Consider the following 23,745-nt stretch of genomic DNA (forward strand, 5'->3'; position numbering starts at 1 on the left):
AATTTTTAATTGGAAATCCCTGAATCTGAAAGTGAAGACCTTAATTCATCCTTGTTTATATCTGTTCCAAACTGTGATTATAAGTAGCAAATTTCAAGATGGTGTCCATATATTTTATCATGCACTTTTCATGTGAAGTATGGGAGCAACAACACTTTTCAACTGACCTCGTGGTGCAACGGTAGAGCGTCTGACTCCAGATCAGAAGGTTGCGTGTTCAAATCACGTCGGGGTCAATTAGCTCTTTATGTCTTTTCATATCTTGATTGATGTTTGGGTTATTATTGAAAACAGCAACTGCGTAGTCCAACTTGACAAAAGTTAACTCGACTTTGTTGCTACCAGGCTGCAGTGTTTAAGAAACTGCATTTTTTAGTTCTACAGATTATAATCATTTCAAGAGGACTTTGATAAGAATTGTTATTGGGAATTGAGTTCCAAACATTAATAAATGTAATTAATGCCATAAGCACCTATTAATTTATTTTTACCATTGCCATCTTTGAATTTGTAAGAAAAGAGGGTTTATTACCAGATTCTTAATTTTTGACTGGAATTCACTGAATCTGATTGTGAAGATCTTAATTCAACTGTAGTGCTTCTGAATCCATATCAGAAAGTTGTGTATTCAAATCACGTCATGGTCAAGCAGCTCTTTCATATTTTTATAGCTTGATCGATGTTTGGGTTAAGATTGAAAGCAGAAACTGGGTAATCCAACTGAAAATAGATTAACACAACATTGTTGACACAGGTCAGAACAGTTTTTAAAAAAGTGTTTTTTTAATTCTATAGATTAAAATCTTATCAACAATACTTTGATGAGAAATATTATTGGGAATTGAGTTAAAAACATTAATAAATGTAATAAATGCCAGGAACACCTATCGCTTTGTTCATACCATTGTCATCTTTGAATTTGTAAGAAAATCAGGCTTATTACTAGAATCTAAACTTTAAACTGGAAATCCCTGAATCGGAAAGTGAAGATCCTAATTCATCCTTGTTATTACTTTTCTAAACTGTGATTTAAAGTAGCAAATTTCAAGATGGTGTCTGTATATTTCCTCATGCACTTTACAAGTTTATTATGGGAGCAAGCAAGTTTTACAGCTGTCCTCATACACTGACGGTAGTGCGCCTTACTCCTGGTCAGAATGATGCATGTTTAAATTATGTCACGTTCAAGTATCTCTTTCATCTTTTTAAAAGTTGATCGATGTTTGGGTTAAGATTGAAAACAGAAACTGCGTATTCTAACTGACAATAGATTATCATGATCTTGTTGCCACCTGTCAGGAAAGTGTTTGAAAAATTGCTTTTTTAATTCTACCGAATAAAATCTTTTCAACAATCCTTTGATGAGATATATCATTGGCAACTGAGTTCAAAACAGAAAATTTGGGGCAAGTCAGAAACCCCTATTAATTTGTTCATACCATTGTCATCTTTGAATTTGTAAGAAAAAAGGGTTTATTACTATATTCTAAATTTTTAATTGGAAATCCCTGAATCTGAAAGTGAATACCTTTATTCATCCTTGTTTATTTCTTTTCCAAACTGTGATTATAAGTAGCAAATTTCAAGATGGTGTCCATATATTTTATCATGCACTTTTCATGTGAAGTATGGGAGCAACAACACTTTTCAACTGACCTCGTGGCGCAACGGTAGCGCGTCTGACTCCATATCAGAAGGTTGCGTGTTCAAATCACGTCGGGGTCAATTAGCTCTTTATGTCTTTTCATATCTTGATTGATGTTTGGGTTATTATTGAAAACAGTAACTGCGTAGTCCAACTGACAAAAGTTAACTCGACTTTGTTGCTACCAGGCTGCAGTGTTTAAGAAACTGCATTTTTTAGTTCTACAGATTATAATCGTTTCAAGAGGACTTTGATAAGAATTGTTATTGGGAATTGAGTTCCAAACATTAATAAATGTAATTAATGCCATAAGCACCTATTAATTTATTTTTACCATTGCCATCTTTGAATTTGTAAGAAAAGAGGGTTTATTACCAGATTCTTAATTTTTGACTGGAAATCACTGAATCTGATTGTGAAGATCTTAATTCAACTGTAGTGCTTCTGAATCCATATCAGAAAGTTGTGTATTCAAATCACATCATGGTCAAGCAGCTCTTTCATATTTTTATAGCTTGATTGATGTTTGGGTTAAGATTGAAAACAGAAACTGGGTAATCCAACTGAAAATAGATTAACACAACGTTGATGACACAGGTCAGAACAGTTTTTAAAAAAGTGTTTTTTTAATTCTATAGATTAAAATCTTATCAACAATACTTTGATGAGAAATATTATTGGGAATTGAGTTAAAAACATTAATAAATGTAATAAATGCCAGGAACACCTATCGCTTTGTTCATACCATTGTCATCTTTGATTTTGTAAGAAAATCTGTCTTATTACTAGAATCTAAACTTTAAACTGGAAATCCCTGAATCGTAACGTGAAGATCCTAATTCATCCTTGTTATTACTTTTCTAAACTGTGATTTAAAGTAGCAAATTTCAAGATGGTGTCTGTATATTTCCTCATGCACTTTACAACTGAATAATGGGAGCAAGCAAGTTTTACAGCTGTCCTCATACACTGACGGTAGTGCGCCTTACTCCTGGTCAGAATGATGCATGTTTAAATTATGTCACGTTCAAGTATCTCTTTCATCTTTTTAAAAGTTGATCGATGTTTGGGTTAAGATTGAAAACAGAAACTGCGTATTCTAACTGACAATAGATTATCATGATCTTGTTGCCACCTGTCAGGAAAGTGTTTGAAAAATTGCTTTTTTAATTCTACCGAATAAAATCTTTTCAACAATCCTTTGATGAGATATATCATTGGCAACTGAGTTCAAAACAGAAAATTTGGGGCAAGTCAGAAACCCCTATTAATTTGTTCATACCATTGTCATCTTTGAATTTGTAAGAAAAAAGGGTTTTTTACTATATTCTAAATTTTGAATTGGAAATCCCTGAATCTGAAAGTGAAGACCTTAATTCATCCTTGTTTATATCTTTTCCAAACTCCAGATCAGAAGGTTGCGTGTTCAAATCACGTCGGGGTCAATCAGCTCTTTATGTCTTTTCATATCTTGATTGATGTTTGGGTTATTATTGAAAACAGTAACTGCGTAGTCCAACTTGACAAAAGTTAACTCGACTTTGTTGCTATCAGACTGCAGTGTTTAAGAAACTGCATTTTTTAGTTCTACAGATTATAATCGTTTCAAGAGGACTTTGATAAGAATTGTTATTGGGAATTGAGTTCCAAACATTAATAAATGTAATTAATGCCATATGTACCTATTAATTTATTTTTACCATTGCCATCTTTGAATTTGTAAGAAAAGAGGGTTTATTACCAGATTCTTAATTTTTGACTGGAAATCACTGAATCTGATTGTGAAGATCTTAATTCAACTGTAGTGCTTCTGAATCCATATCAGAAAGTTGTGTATTCAAATCACATCATGGTCAAGCAGCTCTTTCATATTTTTATAGCTTGATCGATGTTTGGGCTAAGATTGAAAACAGAAACTGGGTATTCCAACTGAAAATAGATTAACACAACGTTGTTGACACAGGTCAGAACAGTTTTTAAAAAAGTGTTTTTTTAATTCTATAGATTAAAATCTTATCAACAATACTTTGATGAGAAATATTATTGGGAATTGAGTTAAAAACATTAATAAATGTAATAAATGCCAGGAACACCTATCGCTTTGTTCATACCATTGTCATCTTTGAATTTGTAAGAAAATCAGGCATATTACTAGAATCTAAACTTTAAACTGGAAATCCCTGAATCGGAACGTGAAGATCCTAATTCATCCTTGTTATTACTTTTCTAAACTGTGATTTAAAGTAGCAAATTTCAAGATGGTGTCTGTATATTTCCTCATGCACTTTACAAGTGAATTATGGGAGCAAGCAAATTTTATAGCTGTCCTCATACACTGACGGTAGTGCGCCTTACTCCTGGTCAGAATGATGCATGTTTAAATTATGTCACGTTCAAGTATCTCTTTCATACTTTTAAAAGTTGATCGATGTTTGGGTTAAGATTGAAAACAGAAACTGCGTATTCTAACTGACAATGGATGATCATGATCTTGTTGCCACCTGTCAGGAAAGTGTTTGAAAAATTGCTTTTTTAATTCTACCGAATAAAATCTTTTCAACAATCCTTTGATGAGATATATCATTGGGAACTGAGTTCAAAACAGAAAATTTGTGGCAAGTCAGAAACACCTATTAATTTGTTCATACCATTGTCATCTTTGAATTTGTAAGAAAAAAGGGTTTATTACTATATTCTAAATTTTTAATTGGAAATCCCTGAATCTGAAAGTGAAGACCTCTATTCATCCTTGTTTATATCTTTTCCAAACTGTGATTATAAGTAGCAAATTTCAAGATGGTGTCCATATATTTTATCATGCACTTTTCATGTGAAGTATGGGAGCAACAACACTTTTCAACTGACCTCGTGGTGCAACGGTAGCGCATCTGACTCCAGTTCAGAAGGTTGCGTGTTCAAATCACGTCGGGGTCAATCAGCTCTTTATGTCTTTTCATATCTTGATTGATGTTTGGGTTATTATTGAAAACAGTAACTGCGTAGTCCAACTGACAAAAGTTAACTCGACTTTGTTGCTACCAGACTGCAGTGTTTAAGAAACTGCATTTTTTAGTTCTACAGATTATAATCGTTTCAAGAGGACTTTGATAAGAATTGTTATTGGGAATTGAGTTCCAAACATTAATAAATGTAATTAATGCCATAAGCACCTATTAATTTATTTTTACCATTGCCATCTTTGAATTTGTAAGAAAAGAGGGTTTATTACCAGATTCTTAATTTTTGACTGGAAATCACTGAATCTGATTGTGAAGATCTTAATTCAACTGTAGTGCTTCTGAATCCATATCAGAAAGTTGTGTATTCAAATCACGTCATGGTCAAGCAGCTCTTTCATATATTTATAGCTTGATCGATGTTTGGGTTAAGATTGAAAACAGAAACTGGGTAATCCAACTGAAAATAGATTAACACAACGTTGTTGACAAAGGTCAGAACAGTTTTTAAAAAAGTGTTTTTTTAATTCTATAGATTAAAATCTTATCAACAATACTTTGATGAGAAATATTATTGGGAATTGAGTTAAAAACATTAATAAATGTAATAAATGCCAGGAACACCTATCGCTTTGTTCATACCATTGTCATCTTTGAATTTGTAAGAAAATCAGGCTTATTACTAGAATCTAAACTTTAAACTGGAAATCCCTGAATCGGAAAGTGAAGATCCTAATTCATCCTTGTTATTACTTTTCTAAACTGTGATTTAAAGTAGCAAATTTCAAGATGGTGTCTGTATATTTCCTCATGCACTTTACAAGTGAATTATGGGAGCAAGCAAGTTTTACAGCTGTCCTCATACACTGACGGTAGTGCGCCTTACTCCTGGTCAGAATGATGCATGTTTAAATTATGTCACGTTCAAGTATCTCTTTCATCTTTTTAAAAGTTGATCGATGTTTGGGTTAAGATTGAAAACAGAAACTGCGTAATCTAACTGACAATAGATTATCATGATCTTGTTGCCACCTGTCAGGAAAGTGTTTGAAAAATTGCTTTATTAATTCTACTGAATAAAATCTTTTCAACAATCCTTTGATGAGATATATCATTGGGAACTGAGTTCAAAACAGAAAATTTGTGGCAAGTCAGAAACACCTATTAATTTGTTCATACCATTGTCATCTTTGAATTTGTAAGAAAAAAGGGTTTATTACTATATTCTAAATTTTTAATTGGAAATCCCTGAATCTGAAAGTGAAGACCTTTATTCATCCTTGTTTATATCTTTTCCAAACTGTGATTATAAGTAGCAAATTTCAAGATGGTGTCCATATATTTTATCATGCACTTTTCATGTGAAGTATGGGAGCAACAACACTTTTCAACTGACCTCGTGGTGCAACGGTAGCGCATCTGACTCCAGTTCAGAAGGTTGCGTGTTCAAATCACGTCGGGGTCAATCAGCTCTTTATGTCTTTTCATATCTTGATTGATGTTTGGGTTATTATTGAAAACAGTAACTGCGTAGTCCAACTGACAAAAGTTAACTCGACTTTGTTGCTACCAGACTGCAGTGTTTAAGAAACTGCATTTTTTAGTTCTACAGATTATAATCGTTTCAAGAGGACTTTGATAAGAATTGTTATTGGGAATTGAGTTCCAAACATTAATAAATGTAATTAATGCCATAAGCACCTATTAATTTATTTTTACCATTGCCATCTTTGAATTTGTAAGAAAAGAGGGTTTATTACCAGATTCTTAATTTTTGACTGGAAATCACTGAATCTGATTGTGAAGATCTTAATTCAACTGTAGTGCTTCTGAATCCATATCAGAAAGTTGTGTATTCAAATCACGTCATGGTCAAGCAGCTCTTTCATATATTTATAGCTTGATCGATGTTTGGGTTAAGATTGAAAACAGAAACTGGGTAATCCAACTGAAAATAGATTAACACAACGTTGTTGACAAAGGTCAGAACAGTTTTTAAAAAAGTGTTTTTTTAATTCTATAGATTAAAATCTTATCAACAATACTTTGATGAGAAATATTATTGGGAATTGAGTTAAAAACATTAATAAATGTAATAAATGCCAGGAACACCTATCGCTTTGTTCATACCATTGTCATCTTTGAATTTGTAAGAAAATCAGGCTTATTACTAGAATCTAAACTTTAAACTGGAAATCCCTGAATCGGAAAGTGAAGATCCTAATTCATCCTTGTTATTACTTTTCTAAACTGTGATTTAAAGTAGCAAATTTCAACATGGTGTCTGTATATTTCCTCATGCACTTTACAAGTGAATTATGGGAGCAAGCAAGTTTTACAGCTGTCCTCATACACTGACGGTAGTGCGCCTTACTCCTGGTCAGAATGATGCATGTTTAAATTATGTCACGTTCAAGTATCTCTTTCATCTTTTTAAAAGTTGATCGATGTTTGGGTTAAGATTGAAAACAGAAACTGCGTATTCTAACTGACAATAGATTATCATGATCTTGTTGCCACCTGTCAGTAAAGTGTTTGAAAAATTGCTTTTTTATTTCTACTGAATAAAATCTTTTCAACAATCCTTTGATGAGATATATCATTGGGAACTGAGTTCAAAACAGAAAATTTGTGGCAAGTCAGAAACACCTATTAATTTGTTCATACCATTGTCATCTTTGAATTTGTAAGAAAAAACGGTTTATTACTATATTCTAAATTTTTAATTGGAAATCCCTGAATCTGAAAGTGAAGACCTTAATTCATCCTTGTTTATATCTGTTCCAAACTGTGATTATAAGTAGCAAATTTCAAGATGGTGTCCATATATTTTATCATGCACTTTTCATGTGAAGTACGGGAGCAACAACACTTTTCAACTGACCTCGTGGTGCAACGGTAGAGCGTCTGACTCCAGATCAGAAGGTTGCGTGTTCAAATCACGTCGGGGTCAATTAGCTCTTTATGTCTTTTCATATCTTGATTGATGTTTGGGTTATTATTGAAAACAGCAACTGCGTAGTCCAACTTGACAAAAGTTAACTCGACTTTGTTGCTACCAGGCTGCAGTGTTTAAGAAACTGCATTTTTTAGTTCTACAGATTATAATCATTTCAAGAGGACTTTGATAAGAATTGTTATTGGGAATTGAGTTCCAAACATTAATAAATGTAATTAATGCCATAAGCACCTATTAATTTATTTTTACCATTGCCATCTTTGAATTTGTAAGAAAAGAGGGTTTATTACCAGATTCTTAATTTTTGACTGGAATTCACTGAATCTGATTGTGAAGATCTTAATTCAACTGTAGTGCTTCTGAATCCATATCAGAAAGTTGTGTATTCAAATCACGTCATGGTCAAGCAGCTCTTTCATATTTTTATAGCTTGATCGATGTTTGGGTTAAGATTGAAAGCAGAAACTGGGTAATCCAACTGAAAATAGATTAACACAACATTGTTGACACAGGTCAGAACAGTTTTTAAAAAAGTGTTTTTTTAATTCTATAGATTAAAATCTTATCAACAATACTTTGATGAGAAATATTATTGGGAATTGAGTTAAAAACATTAATAAATGTAATAAATGCCAGGAACACCTATCGCTTTGTTCATACCATTGTCATCTTTGAATTTGTAAGAAAATCAGGCTTATTACTAGAATCTAAACTTTAAACTGGAAATCCCTGAATCGGAAAGTGAAGATCCTAATTCATCCTTGTTATTACTTTTCTAAACTGTGATTTAAAGTAGCAAATTTCAAGATGGTGTCTGTATATTTCCTCATGCACTTTACAAGTTTATTATGGGAGCAAGCAAGTTTTACAGCTGTCCTCATACACTGACGGTAGTGCGCCTTACTCCTGGTCAGAATGATGCATGTTTAAATTATGTCACGTTCAAGTATCTCTTTCATCTTTTTAAAAGTTGATCGATGTTTGGGTTAAGATTGAAAACAGAAACTGCGTATTCTAACTGACAATAGATTATCATGATCTTGTTGCCACCTGTCAGGAAAGTGTTTGAAAAATTGCTTTTTTAATTCTACCGAATAAAATCTTTTCAACAATCCTTTGATGAGATATATCATTGGCAACTGAGTTCAAAACAGAAAATTTGGGGCAAGTCAGAAACCCCTATTAATTTGTTCATACCATTGTCATCTTTGAATTTGTAAGAAAAAAGGGTTTATTACTATATTCTAAATTTTTAATTGGAAATCCCTGAATCTGAAAGTGAATACCTTTATTCATCCTTGTTTATTTCTTTTCCAAACTGTGATTATAAGTAGCAAATTTCAAGATGGTGTCCATATATTTTATCATGCACTTTTCATGTGAAGTATGGGAGCAACAACACTTTTCAACTGACCTCGTGGCGCAACGGTAGCGCGTCTGACTCCATATCAGAAGGTTGCGTGTTCAAATCACGTCGGGGTCAATTAGCTCTTTATGTCTTTTCATATCTTGATTGATGTTTGGGTTATTATTGAAAACAGTAACTGCGTAGTCCAACTGACAAAAGTTAACTCGACTTTGTTGCTACCAGGCTGCAGTGTTTAAGAAACTGCATTTTTTAGTTCTACAGATTATAATCGTTTCAAGAGGACTTTGATAAGAATTGTTATTGGGAATTGAGTTCCAAACATTAATAAATGTAATTAATGCCATAAGCACCTATTAATTTATTTTTACCATTGCCATCTTTGAATTTGTAAGAAAAGAGGGTTTATTACCAGATTCTTAATTTTTGACTGGAAATCACTGAATCTGATTGTGAAGATCTTAATTCAACTGTAGTGCTTCTGAATCCATATCAGAAAGTTGTGTATTCAAATCACATCATGGTCAAGCAGCTCTTTCATATTTTTATAGCTTGATTGATGTTTGGGTTAAGATTGAAAACAGAAACTGGGTAATCCAACTGAAAATAGATTAACACAACGTTGATGACACAGGTCAGAACAGTTTTTAAAAAAGTGTTTTTTTAATTCTATAGATTAAAATCTTATCAACAATACTTTGATGAGAAATATTATTGGGAATTGAGTTAAAAACATTAATAAATGTAATAAATGCCAGGAACACCTATCGCTTTGTTCATACCATTGTCATCTTTGATTTTGTAAGAAAATCTGTCTTATTACTAGAATCTAAACTTTAAACTGGAAATCCCTGAATCGTAACGTGAAGATCCTAATTCATCCTTGTTATTACTTTTCTAAACTGTGATTTAAAGTAGCAAATTTCAAGATGGTGTCTGTATATTTCCTCATGCACTTTACAACTGAATAATGGGAGCAAGCAAGTTTTACAGCTGTCCTCATACACTGACGGTAGTGCGCCTTACTCCTGGTCAGAATGATGCATGTTTAAATTATGTCACGTTCAAGTATCTCTTTCATCTTTTTAAAAGTTGATCGATGTTTGGGTTAAGATTGAAAACAGAAACTGCGTATTCTAACTGACAATAGATTATCATGATCTTGTTGCCACCTGTCAGGAAAGTGTTTGAAAAATTGCTTTTTTAATTCTACCGAATAAAATCTTTTCAACAATCCTTTGATGAGATATATCATTGGCAACTGAGTTCAAAACAGAAAATTTGGGGCAAGTCAGAAACCCCTATTAATTTGTTCATACCATTGTCATCTTTGAATTTGTAAGAAAAAAGGGTTTTTTACTATATTCTAAATTTTGAATTGGAAATCCCTGAATCTGAAAGTGAAGACCTTAATTCATCCTTGTTTATATCTTTTCCAAACTCCAGATCAGAAGGTTGCGTGTTCAAATCACGTCGGGGTCAATCAGCTCTTTATGTCTTTTCATATCTTGATTGATGTTTGGGTTATTATTGAAAACAGTAACTGCGTAGTCCAACTTGACAAAAGTTAACTCGACTTTGTTGCTATCAGACTGCAGTGTTTAAGAAACTGCATTTTTTAGTTCTACAGATTATAATCGTTTCAAGAGGACTTTGATAAGAATTGTTATTGGGAATTGAGTTCCAAACATTAATAAATGTAATTAATGCCATATGTACCTATTAATTTATTTTTACCATTGCCATCTTTGAATTTGTAAGAAAAGAGGGTTTATTACCAGATTCTTAATTTTTGACTGGAAATCACTGAATCTGATTGTGAAGATCTTAATTCAACTGTAGTGCTTCTGAATCCATATCAGAAAGTTGTGTATTCAAATCACATCATGGTCAAGCAGCTCTTTCATATTTTTATAGCTTGATCGATGTTTGGGCTAAGATTGAAAACAGAAACTGGGTATTCCAACTGAAAATAGATTAACACAACGTTGTTGACACAGGTCAGAACAGTTTTTAAAAAAGTGTTTTTTTAATTCTATAGATTAAAATCTTATCAACAATACTTTGATGAGAAATATTATTGGGAATTGAGTTAAAAACATTAATAAATGTAATAAATGCCAGGAACACCTATCGCTTTGTTCATACCATTGTCATCTTTGAATTTGTAAGAAAATCAGGCATATTACTAGAATCTAAACTTTAAACTGGAAATCCCTGAATCGGAACGTGAAGATCCTAATTCATCCTTGTTATTACTTTTCTAAACTGTGATTTAAAGTAGCAAATTTCAAGATGGTGTCTGTATATTTCCTCATGCACTTTACAAGTGAATTATGGGAGCAAGCAAATTTTATAGCTGTCCTCATACACTGACGGTAGTGCGCCTTACTCCTGGTCAGAATGATGCATGTTTAAATTATGTCACGTTCAAGTATCTCTTTCATACTTTTAAAAGTTGATCGATGTTTGGGTTAAGATTGAAAACAGAAACTGCGTATTCTAACTGACAATGGATGATCATGATCTTGTTGACACCTGTCAGGAAAGTGTTTGAAAAATTGCTTTTTTAATTCTACCGAATAAAATCTTTTCAACAATCCTTTGATGAGATATATCATTGGGAACTGAGTTCAAAACAGAAAATTTGTGGCAAGTCAGAAACACCTATTAATTTGTTCATACCATTGTCATCTTTGAATTTGTAAGAAAAAAGGGTTTATTACTATATTCTAAATTTTTAATTGGAAATCCCTGAATCTGAAAGTGAAGACCTCTATTCATCCTTGTTTATATCTTTTCCAAACTGTGATTATAAGTAGCAAATTTCAAGATGGTGTCCATATATTTTATCATGCACTTTTCATGTGAAGTATGGGAGCAACAACACTTTTCAACTGACCTCGTGGTGCAAAGGTAGCGCATCTGACTCCAGTTCAGAAGGTTGCGTGTTCAAATCACGTCGGGGTCAATCAGCTCTTTATGTCTTTTCATATCTTGATTGATGTTTGGGTTATTATTGAAAACAGTAACTGCGTAGTCCAACTGACAAAAGTTAACTCGACTTTGTTGCTACCAGACTGCAGTGTTTAAGAAACTGCATTTTTTAGTTCTACAGATTATAATCGTTTCAAGAGGACTTTGATAAGAATTGTTATTGGGAATTGAGTTCCAAACATTAATAAATGTAATTAATGCCATAAGCACCTATTAATTTATTTTTACCATTGCCATCTTTGAATTTGTAAGAAAAGAGGGTTTATTACCAGATTCTTAATTTTTGACTGGAAATCACTGAATCTGATTGTGAAGATCTTAATTCAACTGTAGTGCTTCTGAATCCATATCAGAAAGTTGTGTATTCAAATCACGTCATGGTCAAGCAGCTCTTTCATATATTTATAGCTTGATCGATGTTTGGGTTAAGATTGAAAACAGAAACTGGGTAATCCAACTGAAAATAGATTAACACAACGTTGTTGACAAAGGTCAGAACAGTTTTTAAAAAAGTGTTTTTTTAATTCTATAGATTAAAATCTTATCAACAATACTTTGATGAGAAATATTATTGGGAATTGAGTTAAAAACATTAATAAATGTAATAAATGCCAGGAACACCTATCGCTTTGTTCATACCATTGTCATCTTTGAATTTGTAAGAAAATCAGGCTTATTACTAGAATCTAAACTTTAAACTGGAAATCCCTGAATCGGAAAGTGAAGATCCTAATTCATCCTTGTTATTACTTTTCTAAACTGTGATTTAAAGTAGCAAATTTCAAGATGGTGTCTGTATATTTCCTCATGCACTTTACAAGTGAATTATGGGAGCAAGCAAGTTTTACAGCTGTCCTCATACACTGACGGTAGTGCGCCTTACTCCTGGTCAGAATGATGCATGTTTAAATTATGTCACGTTCAAGTATCTCTTTCATCTTTTTAAAAGTTGATCGATGTTTGGGTTAAGATTGAAAACAGAAACTGCGTAATCTAACTGACAATAGATTATCATGATCTTGTTGCCACCTGTCAGGAAAGTGTTTGAAAAATTGCTTTATTAATTCTACTGAATAAAATCTTTTCAACAATCCTTTGATGAGATATATCATTGGGAACTGAGTTCAAAACAGAAAATTTGTGGCAAGTCAGAAACACCTATTAATTTGTTCATACCATTGTCATCTTTGAATTTGTAAGAAAAAAGGGTTTATTACTATATTCTAAATTTTTAATTGGAAATCCCTGAATCTGAAAGTGAAGACCTTTATTCATCCTTGTTTATATCTTTTCCAAACTGTGATTATAAGTAGCAAATTTCAAGATGGTGTCCATATATTTTATCATGCACTTTTCATGTGAAGTATGGGAGCAACAACACTTTTCAACTGACCTCGTGGTGCAACGGTAGCGCATCTGACTCCAGTTCAGAAGGTTGCGTGTTCAAATCACGTCGGGGTCAATCAGCTCTTTATGTCTTTTCATATCTTGATTGATGTTTGGGTTATTATTGAAAACAGTAACTGCGTAGTCCAACTGACAAAAGTTAACTCGACTTTGTTGCTACCAGACTGCAGTGTTTAAGAAACTGCAGTTTTTAGTTCTACAGATTATAATCGTTTCAAGAGGACTTTGATAAGAATTGTTATTGGGAATTGAGTTCCAAACATTAATAAATGTAATTAATGCCATAAGCACCTATTAATTTATTTTTACCATTGCCATCTTTGAATTTGTAAGAAAAGAGGGTTTATTACCAGATTCTTAATTTTTGACTGGAAATCACTGAAGCAGATTGTGAAGATCTTAATTCAACTGTAGTGCTTCTTAATCCATATCAGAAAGTTGTGTATTCAAATCACATCATGATCAAGCAGCTCTTTCATATTTTTATAGCTTGATCAATGTTTGGGTTAAGATTGAAAACAGAAACTGGGTAATCCAACTGAAAATAGATTAACACAACGTTGTTGACACAGGTCAGAACAGTTTTTAAAAAAGTATTTTTTTAATTCTATAGATTAAAATCTTATCAACAATACTTTGATGAGAAATATTATTGGGAATTGAGTTAAAAACATTAATAAATGTAATAAATGCCAGGAACACCTATCGCTTTGTTCATACCATTGTCATCTTTGAATTTGTAAGAAAATCAGGCTTATTACTAGAATCTAAACTTTAAACTGGAAATCCCTGAATCGGAACGTGAAGATCCTAATTCATCCTTGTTATTACTTTTCTAAACTGTGATTTAAAGTAGCAAATTTCAAGATGGTGTCTGTATATTTCCTCATGCACTTTACAAGTGAATTATGGGAGCAAGCAAGTTTTACAGCTGTCCTCATACACTGACGGTAGTGCGCCTTACTCCTGGTCAGAATGATGCATCTTTAAATTATGTCACGTTCAAGTATCTCTTTCATCTTTTTAAAAGTTGATCGATGTTTGGGTTAAGATTGAAAACAGAAACTGCGTATTCTACCTGACAATAGATTATCATGATCTTGTTGCCACCTGTCAGGAAAGTGTTTGAAAAATTGCTTTTTTAATTCTACCTAATAAAATCTTTTCAACAATCCTTTGATGAGATATATCATTGGGAACTGAGTTCAAAACAGAAATTTGTGGCAAGTCAGAAACCCCTATTAATTTGTTCATACCATTGTCATCTTTGAATTTGTAAGAAAAAAGGGTTTATTACTATATTCTAAATTTTGAATTGGAAATCCTTGAATCTGAAAGTGAAGACCTTAATTCATCCTTGTTTATATCTTTTCCAAACTGTGATTATAAGTAGCAAATTTCAAGATGGTGTCCATATATTTTATCATGCACTTTTCATGTGAAGTATGGGAGCAACAACACTTTTCAACTGACCTCGTGGCGCAACGGTAGAGCGTCTGACTCCAGATCAGAAGGTTGCGTGTTCAAATCATGTCGGGGTGGATTAGCTCTTTATGTCTTTTCATATCTTGATTGATGTTTGGGTTATTATTGAAAACAGTAACTGCATAGTCCAACTGACAAAAGTTAACTCGACTTTGTTGCTACCAGGCTGCAGTGTTTAAGAAACTGCATTTTTTAGTTCTACAGATTATAATCGTTTCAAGAGGACTTTGATAAGAATTGTTATTGGGAATTGAGTTCCAAACATTAATAAATGTAATTAATGCCATAAGCACCTATTAATTTATTTTTACCATTGCCATCTTTGAATTTGTAAGAAAAGAGGGTTTATTACCAGATTCTTAATTTTTGACTGGAAATCACTGAATCTGATTGTGAAGATCTTAATTCAACTGTAGTGCTTCTGAATCCATATCAGAAAGTTGTGTATTCAAATCACGTCATGGTCAAGCAGCTCTTTCATATATTTATAGCTTGATCGATGTTTGGGTTAAGATTGAAAACAGAAACTGGGTAATCCAACTGAAAATAGATTAACACAACGTTGTTGACAAAGGTCAGAACAGTTTTTAAAAAAGTGTTTTTTTAATTCTATAGATTAAAATCTTATCAACAATACTTTGATGAGAAATATTATTGGGAATTGAGTTAAAAACATTAATAAATGTAATAAATGCCAGGAACACCTATCGCTTTGTTCATACCATTGTCATCTTTGAATTTGTAAGAAAATCAGGCTTATTACTAGAATCTAAACTTTAAACTGGAAATCCCTGAATCGGAAAGTGAAGATCCTAATTCATCCTTGTTATTACTTTTCTAAACTGTGATTTAAAGTAGCAAATTTCAACATGGTGTCTGTATATTTCCTCATGCACTTTACAAGTGAATTATGGGAGCAAGCAAGTTTTACAGCTGTCCTCATACACTGACGGTAGTGCGCCTTACTCCTGGTCAGAATGATGCATGTTTAAATTATGTCACGTTCAAGTATCTCTTTCATCTTTTTAAAAGTTGATCGATGTTTGGGTTAAGATTGAAAACAGAAACTGCGTATTCTAACTGACAATAGATTATCATGATCTTGTTGCCACCTGTCAGGAAAGTGTTTGAAAAATTGCTTTTTTATTTCTACTGAATAAAATCTTTTCAACAATCCTTTGATGAGATATATCATTGGGAACTGAGTTCAAAACAGAAAATTTGTGGCAAGTCAGAAACACCTATTAATTTGTTCATACCATTGTCATCTTTGAATTTGTAAGAAAAAACGGTTTATTACTATATTCTAAATTTTTAATTGGAAATCCCTGAATCTGAAAGTGAAGACCTTAATTCATCCTTGTTTATATCTGTTCCAAACTGTGATTATAAGTAGCAAATTTCAAGATGGTGTCCATATATTTTATCATGCACTTTTCATGTGAAGTATGGGAGCAACAACACTTTTCAACTGACCTCGTGGTGCAACGGTAGAGCGTCTGACTCCAGATCAGAAGGTTGCGTGTTCAAATCACGTCGGGGTCAATTAGCTCTTTATGTCTTTTCATATCTTGATTGATGTTTGGGTTATTATTGAAAACAGCAACTGCGTAGTCCAACTTGACAAAAGTTAACTCGACTTTGTTGCTACCAGGCTGCAGTGTTTAAGAAACTGCATTTTTTAGTTCTACAGATTATAATCATTTCAAGAGGACTTTGATAAGAATTGTTATTGGGAATTGAGTTCCAAACATTAATAAATGTAATTAATGCCATAAGCACCTATTAATTTAATTTAACCATTGCCATCTTTGAATTCGTAAGAAAAGACGGTTTATTACAAGTTTCTTAATTTTTGACTGGAAATCACTGAATCTGATTGTGAAGATCTTAATTCAACTGTAGTGCTTCTGAATCCATATCAGAAAGTTGTGTATTCAAATCACGTCATGGTCAAGCAGCTCTTTCATATTTTTATAGCTTGATCGATGTTTGGGTTAAGATTGAAAACAGAAACTGGGTAATCCAACTGAAAATAGATTAACACAACGTTGTTGACACAGGTCAGAACAGTTTTTAAAAAAGAGTTTTTTTAATTCTATAGATTAAAATCTTATCAACAATACTTTGATGAGAAATATTATTGGGAATTGAGTTAAAAACATTAATAAATGGAATAAATGCCAGGAACACCTATCGCTTTGTTCATACCATTGTCATCTTTGAATTTGTAAGAAAATCAGGCTTATTACTAGAATCTAAACTTTAAACTGGAAATCCCTGAATCGGAACGTGAAGATCCTAATTCATCCTTGTTATTACTTTTCTAAACTGTGATTTAAAGTAGCAAATTTCAAGATGGTGTCTGTATATTTCCTCATGCACTTTACAAGTGAATTATGGGAGCAAGCAAGTTTTACAGCTGTCCTCATACACTGACGGTAGTGCGCCTTACTCCTGGTCAGAATGATGCATGTTTAAATTATGTCACGTTCGAGTATCTCTTTCATCCTTTTAAAAGTTGATCGATGTTTGGGTTAAGATTGAAAACAGAGACTGCGTATTCTAACTGACAATAGATTATCATGATCTTGTTGCCACCTGTCAGGAAAGTGTTTGAAAAATTGATTTTTTAATTCTACCGAATAAAATCTTTTCAACAATCCTTTGATGAGATATATCATTGGGAACTGAGTTCAAAACAGAAAATTTGTGGAAAGTCAGAAACACCTATTAATTTGTTCATACCATTGTCATCTTTGAATTTGTAAGTAAAAAGGGTTTATAACTATATTCTAAATTTTTAATTGGAAATCCCTGAATCTGAAGGTGAAGACCTTAATTCATCCTTGTTTATATCTTTTCCAAACTGTGATTATAAGTAGCAAATTTCAAGATGGTGTCCATATATTTTATCATGCACTTTTCATGTGAAGTATGGGAGCAGCAACACTTTTCAACTGACCTCGTGGCGCAACGGTAGCGCATTTGACTCCAGATCAGAAGGTTGCGTGTTCAAATCACGTTGGGGTCAATCAGCTCTTTTTGTCTTTTCATATCTTAATTGATGTTTGGGTTATTATTGAAAACAGTAACTGCATAGTCCAACTTGACAAAAGTTAACTCGACTTTGTTGCTACCAGGCTGCAGTGTTTAATAAACTGCATTTTTTAGTTCTACAGATTATAATCGTTTCAAGAGGACTTTGATAAGAATTGTTATTGGGAATTGAGTTCCAAACATTAATAAATGTAATTAATGCCATAAGCACCTATTAATTTATTTTTACCATTGAAATCTTTGAATTTGTAAGAAAAGAGGGTTTATTACCAGATTCTTAATTTTTAACTGGAAATCACTGAATCTGACTGTGAAGATCTTAATTCAACTGTAGTGCTTCTGAATCCATATCAGAAAGTTGTGTATTCAAATCACGTCATGGTCAAGCAGCTCTTTCATATTTTTATAGCTTGATCGATGTTTGGGTTAAGATTGAAAACAGAAACTGGGTAATCCAACTGAAAATAGATTAACACAACGTTGTTGACACAGGTCAGAACAGTTTTTAAAAAAGTGTTTTTTTAATTCTATAGATTAAAATCTTATCAACAATACTTTGATGAGAAATATTATTGGGAATTGAGTTAAAAACATTAATAAATGTAATAAATGCCAGGAACACCTATCGCTTTGTTCATACCATTGTCATCTTTGAATTTGTAAGAAAATCAGGCTTATTACTAGAATCTAAACTTTAAACTGGAAATCCCTGAATTGGAAAGTGAAGATCCTAATTCATCCTTGTTATTACTTTTCTAAACTGTGATTTAAAGTAGCAAATTTCAACATGGTGTCTGTATATTTCCTCATGCACTTTACAAGTGAATTATGGGAGCAAGAAAGTTTTACAGCTGTCCTCATACACTGACGGTAGTGTGCCTTACTCCTGGTCAGAATGATGCATGTTTAAATTATGTCACGTTCAAGTATCTCTTTCATCTTTTTAAAAGTTGATCGATGTTTGGGTTAAGATTGAAAACAGAAACTGCGTATTCTAACTGACAATAGATTATCATGATCTTGTTGCCACCTGTCAGGAAAGTGTTTGAAAAATTGCTTTTTTATTTCTACTGAATAAAATCTTTTCAACAATCCTTTGATGAGATATATCATTAGGAACTGAGTTCAAAACAGAAAATTTGTGGCAAGTCAGAAACACCTATTAATTTGTTCATACCATTGTCATCTTTGAATTTGTAAGAAAAAACGGTTTATTACTATATTCTAAATTTTTAATTGGAAATCCCTGAATCTGAAAGTGAAGACCTTAATTCATCCTTGTTTATATCTTTTCCAAACTGTGATTATAAGTAGCAAATTTCAAGATGGTGTCCATATATTTTATCATGCACTTTTCATGTGAAGTATGGGAGCAAAAACACTTTTCAACTGACCTCGTGGTGCAACGGTAGAGTGTCTGACTCCAGATCAGAAGGTTGCGTGTTCAAATCACGTCGGGGTCAATTAGCTCTTTATGTCTTTTCATATCTTGATTGATGTTTGGCTTATTATTGAAAACAGTAACTGCGTAGTCCAACTGACAAAAGTTAACTCGACTTTGTTGCTACCAGGCTGCAGTGTTTAAGAAACTGCATTTTTTAGTTCTACAGATTATAATCGTTTCAAGAGGACTTTGATAAGAATTGTTATTGGGAATTGAGTTCCAAACATTAATAAATGTAATTAATGCCATAAGCACCTATTAATTTATTTTTACCATTGCCATCTTTGAATTTGTAAGAAAAGAGGGTTTATTACCAGATTCTTAATTTTTGACTGGAAATCACTGAATCTGATTGTGAAGATCTTAATTCAACTGTAGTGCTTCTGAATCCATATCAGAAAGTTGTGTATTCAAATCACGTCATGGTCAAGCAGCTCTTTCATATTTTTATAGCTTGATCGATGTTTGGGTTAAGATTGAAAACAGAAACTGCGTAATCCAACTGAAAATAGATTAACACAACATTGTTGACACAGGTCAGAACAGTTTTTAAAAAAGTGTTTTTTTAATTCTATAGATTAAAATCTTATCAACAATACTTTGATGAGAAATATTATTGGGAATTGAGTTAAAAACATTAATAAATGTAATAAATGCCAGGAACACCTATCGCTTTGTTCATACCATTGTCATCTTTGAATTTGTAAGAAAATCAGGCTTATTACTAGAATCGAAACTTTAAACTGGAAATCCCTGAATCGGAAAGTGAAGATCCTAATTCATCCTTGTTATTACTTTTCTAAACTGTGATTTAAAGTAGCAAATTTCAAGATGGTGTCTGTATATTTCCTCATGCACTTTACAAGTTTATTATGGGAGCAAGCAAGTTTTACAGCTGTCCTCATACACTGACGGTAGTGCGCCTTACTCCTGGTCAGAATGATGCATGTTTAAATTATGTCACGTTCAAGTATCTCTTTCATCTTTTTAAAAGTTGATCGATGTTTGGGTTAAGATTGAAAACAGAAACTGCGTATTCTAACTGACAATAGATTATCATGATCTTGTTGCCACCTGTCAGGAAAGTGTTTGAAAAATTGCTTTTTTAATTCTACTGAATAAAATCTTTTCAACAATCCTTTGATGAGATATATCATTGGGTATTGAGTTCAAAACAGAAAATTTGTGGCAAGTCAGAAACACCTATTAATTTGTTCATACCATTGTCATCTTTGAATTTGTAAGAAAAAAGGGTTTATTACTATATTCTAAATTTTTAATTGGAAATCCCTGAATCTGAAAGTGAAGACCTTAATTCATCCTTGTTTATATCTTTTCCAAACTGTGATTATAAGTAGCAAATTTCAAGATGGTGTCCATATATTTTATCATGCACTTTTCATGTGAAGTATGGGAGCAACAACACATTCCTACCGACCTCGTGGAGCAACTGTAGCACGTCTGACTCCAGATCAGAAGGTTGCGTGTTCAAATCACGTCGGGGTCAATCAGCTCTTTATGTCTTTTCATATCTTGATTCATGTTTGGATTATTATTGAAAACAGAAACTGCGTAGTCCAACTGACAAAGGTTAACTCGACTTTGTTGCTACCAGACTGCAGTGTTTAAGAAACTGCATTTTTTAGTTCTACAGATTATAATCGTTTCAAGGGGACTTTGATAAGAATTGTTATTGGGAATTGAGTTCCAAACATTAATAAATGTAATTAATGCCATAAGCACCTATTAATTTATTTTTACCATTGCCATCTTTGAATTTGTAAGAAAAGAGGGTTTATTACCAGATTCTTAATTTTTGACTGGAATTCACTGAATCTGATTGTGAAGATCTTAATTCAACTGTAGTGCTTCTGAATCCATATCAGAAAGTTGTGTATTCAAATCACGTCATGGTCAAGCAGCTCTTTCATATTTTTATAGCTTGATCGATGTTTGGGTTAAGATTGAAAGCAGAAACTGGGTAATCCAACTGAAAATAGATTAACACAACATTGTTGACACAGGTCAGAACAGTTTTTAAAAAAGTGTTTTTTTAATTCTATAGATTAAAATCTTATCAACAATACTTTGATGAGAAATATTATTGGGAATTGAGTTAAAAACATTAATAAATGTAATAAATGCCAGGAACACCTATCGCTTTGTTCATACCATTGTCATCTTTGAATTTGTAAGAAAATCAGGCTTATTACTAGAATCTAAACTTTAAACTGGAAATCCCTGAATCGGAAAGTGAAGATCCTAATTCATCCTTGTTATTACTTTTCTAAACTGTGATTTAAAGTAGCAAATTTCAAGATGGTGTCTGTATATTTCCTCATGCACTTTACAAGTTTATTATGGGAGCAAGCAAGTTTTACAGCTGTCCTCATACACTGACGGTAGTGCGCCTTACTCCTGGTCAGAATGATGCATGTTTAAATTATGTCACGTTCAAGTATCTCTTTCATCTTTTTAAAAGTTGATCGATGTTTGGGTTAAGATTGAAAACAGAAACTGCGTATTCTAACTGACAATAGATTATCATGATCTTGTTGCCACCTGTCAGGAAAGTGTTTGAAAAATTGCTTTTTTAATTCTACCGAATAAAATCTTTTCAACAATCCTTTGATGAGATATATCATTGGCAACTGAGTTCAAAACAGAAAATTTGGGGCAAGTCAGAAACCCCTATTAATTTGTTCATACCATTGTCATCTTTGAATTTGTAAGAAAAAAGGGTTTATTACTATATTCTAAATTTTTAATTGGAAATCCCTGAATCTGAAAGTGAATACCTTTATTCATCCTTGTTTATTTCTTTTCCAAACTGTGATTATAAGTAGCAAATTTCAAGATGGTGTCCATATATTTTATCATGCACTTTTCATGTGAAGTATGGGAGCAACAACACTTTTCAACTGACCTCGTGGCGCAACGGTAGCGCGTCTGACTCCATATCAGAAGGTTGCGTGTTCAAATCACGTCGGGGTCAATTAGCTCTTTATGTCTTTTCATATCTTGATTGATGTTTGGGTTATTATTGAAAACAGTAACTGCGTAGTCCAACTGACAAAAGTTAACTCGACTTTGTTGCTACCAGGCTGCAGTGTTTAAGAAACTGCATTTTTTAGTTCTACAGATTATAATCGTTTCAAGAGGACTTTGATAAGAATTGTTATTGGGAATTGAGTTCCAAACATTAATAAATGTAATTAATGCCATAAGCACCTATTAATTTATTTTTACCATTGCCATCTTTGAATTTGTAAGAAAAGAGGGTTTATTACCAGATTCTTAATTTTTGACTGGAAATCACTGAATCTGATTGTGAAGATCTTAATTCAACTGTAGTGCTTCTGAATCCATATCAGAAAGTTGTGTATTCAAATCACATCATGGTCAAGCAGCTCTTTCATATTTTTATAGCTTGATTGATGTTTGGGTTAAGATTGAAAACAGAAACTGGGTAATCCAACTGAAAATAGATTAACACAACGTTGTTGACACAGGTCAGAACAGTTTTTAAAAAAGTGTTTTTTTAATTCTATAGATTAAAATCTTATCAACAATACTTTGATGAGAAATATTATTGGGAATTGAGTTAAAAACATTAATAAATGTAATAAATGCCAGGAACACCTATCGCTTTGTTCATACCATTGTCATCTTTGATTTTGTAAGAAAATCTGTCTTATTACTAGAATCTAAACTTTAAACTGGAAATCCCTGAATCGTAACGTGAAGATCCTAATTCATCCTTGTTATTACTTTTCTAAACTGTGATTTAAAGTAGCAAATTTCAAGATGGTGTCTGTATATTTCCTCATGCACTTTACAACTGAATAATGGGAGCAAGCAAGTTTTACAGCTGTCCTCATACACTGACGGTAGTGCGCCTTACTCCTGGTCAGAATGATGCATGTTTAAATTATGTCACGTTCAAGTATCTCTTTCATCTTTTTAAAAGTTGATCGATGTTTGGGTTAAGATTGAAAACAGAAACTGCGTATTCTAACTGACAATAGATTATCATGATCTTGTTGCCACCTGTCAGGAAAGTGTTTGAAAAATTGCTTTTTTAATTCTACCGAATAAAATCTTTTCAACAATCCTTTGATGAGATATATCATTGGCAACTGAGTTCAAAACAGAAAATTTGGGGCAAGTCAGAAACCCCTATTAATTTGTTCATACCATTGTCATCTTTGAATTTGTAAGAAAAAAGGGTTTTTTACTATATTCTAAATTTTGAATTGGAAATCCCTGAATCTGAAAGTGAAGACCTTAATTCATCCTTGTTTATATCTTTTCCAAACTCCAGATCAGAAGGTTGCGTGTTCAAATCACGTCGGGGTCAATCAGCTCTTTATGTCTTTTCATATCTTGATTGATGTTTGGGTTATTATTGAAAACAGTAACTGC

At 32.6% G+C, this 23,745-nt stretch overlaps 12 non-coding genes across 12 annotated transcripts; all 12 read left to right on the forward strand.

Annotated features, from left to right (window-relative positions):
* The first annotated feature begins 164 nt into the window (after positions 1 to 164).
* On the forward strand, positions 165 to 236 carry TRNAW-CCA (transfer RNA tryptophan (anticodon CCA)). The gene has a single exon. It is a non-coding gene; the product is annotated as a tRNA-Trp (tRNA).
* Positions 237 to 1,653: 1,417 nt separating this feature from the next.
* TRNAW-CCA (transfer RNA tryptophan (anticodon CCA)) lies at positions 1,654 to 1,725 on the forward strand. The gene has a single exon. It is a non-coding gene; the product is annotated as a tRNA-Trp (tRNA).
* A 2,782-nt stretch (positions 1,726 to 4,507) lies between these two features.
* On the forward strand, positions 4,508 to 4,579 carry TRNAW-CCA (transfer RNA tryptophan (anticodon CCA)). The gene has a single exon. It is a non-coding gene; the product is annotated as a tRNA-Trp (tRNA).
* A 1,416-nt stretch (positions 4,580 to 5,995) lies between these two features.
* Positions 5,996 to 6,067, forward strand: TRNAW-CCA (transfer RNA tryptophan (anticodon CCA)). Its single transcript has one exon. It is a non-coding gene; the product is annotated as a tRNA-Trp (tRNA).
* A 1,416-nt stretch (positions 6,068 to 7,483) lies between these two features.
* TRNAW-CCA (transfer RNA tryptophan (anticodon CCA)) lies at positions 7,484 to 7,555 on the forward strand. Its single transcript has one exon. It is a non-coding gene; the product is annotated as a tRNA-Trp (tRNA).
* Positions 7,556 to 8,972: 1,417 nt separating this feature from the next.
* On the forward strand, positions 8,973 to 9,044 carry TRNAW-CCA (transfer RNA tryptophan (anticodon CCA)). Its single transcript has one exon. It is a non-coding gene; the product is annotated as a tRNA-Trp (tRNA).
* A 2,782-nt stretch (positions 9,045 to 11,826) lies between these two features.
* On the forward strand, positions 11,827 to 11,898 carry TRNAW-CCA (transfer RNA tryptophan (anticodon CCA)). The gene has a single exon. It is a non-coding gene; the product is annotated as a tRNA-Trp (tRNA).
* A 1,416-nt stretch (positions 11,899 to 13,314) lies between these two features.
* Positions 13,315 to 13,386, forward strand: TRNAW-CCA (transfer RNA tryptophan (anticodon CCA)). The gene has a single exon. It is a non-coding gene; the product is annotated as a tRNA-Trp (tRNA).
* A 2,903-nt stretch (positions 13,387 to 16,289) lies between these two features.
* TRNAW-CCA (transfer RNA tryptophan (anticodon CCA)) lies at positions 16,290 to 16,361 on the forward strand. Its single transcript has one exon. It is a non-coding gene; the product is annotated as a tRNA-Trp (tRNA).
* A 1,417-nt stretch (positions 16,362 to 17,778) lies between these two features.
* TRNAW-CCA (transfer RNA tryptophan (anticodon CCA)) lies at positions 17,779 to 17,850 on the forward strand. The gene has a single exon. It is a non-coding gene; the product is annotated as a tRNA-Trp (tRNA).
* Positions 17,851 to 19,267: 1,417 nt separating this feature from the next.
* On the forward strand, positions 19,268 to 19,339 carry TRNAW-CCA (transfer RNA tryptophan (anticodon CCA)). Its single transcript has one exon. It is a non-coding gene; the product is annotated as a tRNA-Trp (tRNA).
* Positions 19,340 to 22,243: 2,904 nt separating this feature from the next.
* On the forward strand, positions 22,244 to 22,315 carry TRNAW-CCA (transfer RNA tryptophan (anticodon CCA)). Its single transcript has one exon. It is a non-coding gene; the product is annotated as a tRNA-Trp (tRNA).
* Positions 22,316 to 23,745: the final 1,430 nt, after the last annotated feature.

This window comes from Dendrobates tinctorius, unplaced genomic scaffold (genome assembly GCF_039654945.1).
Source record: "Dendrobates tinctorius isolate UK_male_01 unplaced genomic scaffold, ASM3965494v1 ptg000178l, whole genome shotgun sequence".
In the NCBI taxonomy this organism is placed as follows: domain Eukaryota; kingdom Metazoa; phylum Chordata; class Amphibia; order Anura; family Dendrobatidae; genus Dendrobates; species Dendrobates tinctorius.